General features: G+C 39.1%; 1 long non-coding RNA gene across 1 annotated transcript; it reads right to left on the reverse strand.

Annotated features, from left to right (window-relative positions):
* Positions 1 to 413: 413 nt before the first annotated feature.
* On the reverse strand, positions 414 to 969 carry LOC117330671. Its single transcript, XR_004533384.1, has 2 exons — positions 626 to 969; positions 414 to 476 (listed from the first exon to the last, which is right to left on the reverse strand). It is a non-coding gene; the product is annotated as an uncharacterized LOC117330671 (long non-coding RNA).
* Between the last annotated feature and the right edge of the window lie 943 nt (positions 970 to 1,912).

The following is a 1,912-nucleotide window of genomic DNA, read 5'->3' on the forward strand; positions in this document are numbered from 1 at the left end:
GGTGTGCTGGGCATGCTTATCCCGTTTATATAGGTCTTAGCTTAAGATACGAAGGTCTCACAACTGTATTCTGATGTTTGTTATATACAAAGTAGGCAAGGAAACACCGTGATGATGTGAAAAGTTACATTGCCCGATTCAGTCACGAGTCTTTCCAAAAAGAAACTATTATGTGTAATACTTAAATGTAGCCAATGTCTTATAAACAATTAATTTAATCAAATTACACCGATCAAAAGCTGATGTTGGTTTCTATATGTAATGAAGTAGCCCGCTATAAAGGGGGCCATTATACAATTATTGCCTTTTGTGTTCGGTGTGCACGAGAATATAAGGACCTGGTCAAGAGTTTGTTCATCGAGGCCACAGGCTGTTTCCAATATGTCACAAGAAGGAAAATGAACATACTCCTGCTGGTTCTTTCTATATTTTATTACCGGAGATTAGGACATAACTTGATACAAAAGGAAAAACCCCTGAAACACAAAATAGCCTGTATAAGTATGATATACATACGTAGCCTACATGTACTCGACAAAATATTAACTGACTGTAATAATTCTATCTATCAAATAAAGTTAAATTATTAGTCATTCTATTATATTTGTCAGGATATATAACATACCTTCCAAGACTGTTATGTCTGGTAAAACGGCAAGTCTGTACACATGTCTGTTACATAATTGGTCACCGGACCCCAGATGATATGTCCTACCGACCTATGAACGGCTACTGCGGCGTTCTACCCTAACTCATCGGTTTTACTATTCTCGCTCTCACTCTTGCACGATTTCTTACTCTTTCATACCCTAATTTACATATAAGTCGTAAACACCACCAAATATGGACATACACAGTATGGACTACACGTACATGACACTACGTTACTAAATTAGACAAGGTACTTTCCACATTACAACACAGCACTGACAAGTACATGTAACGTGTATAGACAACTCACAATCTTATATTAACTAATTATTTTAATTAATTAAATTGTACCTGTGACATTAAATACATTAAATAGAAAGGGGAATAACCCGTACTGTCATGAGATGCGGCATTGTAAGCATGGACTAAACTTGGGACATACGTTTTCCAATCTCGTTTCTGTTCCTCATCTAGTGTACCTAGCATCTTAAGTAAAGTCTTATTAAACCTCTCTGTCATCCCATTCCCCTCTGGATGAAATGGGGTCGTCCGGGTTTTCCTAATCCCAGTAAGTTCACCCAGTTCCTTAATGACCTTTGACTCAAAGTTTCGACCTTGCTCACTGTGTAACCTAGCCGGAAACCCATAATGCACTACACAATTGTCAAATAAGGTTTTGGCTACTGTACTAGCACGCTGGTTACGGGTAGGTATCACCTGAGCAAACCTAGTAAAATGGTCTATTATGACGAGAACGTCCTCAACACCACCTTTACATGACTCTAGCGAGAGGAAATCCATACAAACCAATTCCATAGGTTCTGATGTGACTATGTCAACCAACTTCGCCCTCTTAGTGACAGGAGTTTTCCGCCTAATACACCAATCACATGACCTGACTCTTGACTCAACATCAGTATCCATACCTGGCCAGTAAAATCTTGCCTTTAGCAAAGACAAAGTCCTATCTCTACCCTGATGACCTTGATTATCATGATAGCCTTCAAACACACTGGACCTCATATTCTTGGAAACAACAATCTGTTTCACTCTTATACCATCAACCTCAACTACATGATACAGAACACCATCCTGAATTTGTAACCGTTTCCTTTCTCTGACTAGTTTTCTAAAAGCTACGGACTCCTTCTCTAACTGTTTACCTGACAACTCCACACCAGAGCTTAACAGCAGTACAACTCTATTTACATCAGCATCAGCTGACTGCTCCTTCACCCAATCAACCTGACTGGAACCACTA

Source organism: Pecten maximus, chromosome 7 (assembly GCF_902652985.1).
Source record: "Pecten maximus chromosome 7, xPecMax1.1, whole genome shotgun sequence".
Taxonomy (NCBI): Eukaryota; Metazoa; Mollusca; class Bivalvia; order Pectinida; family Pectinidae; genus Pecten; species Pecten maximus.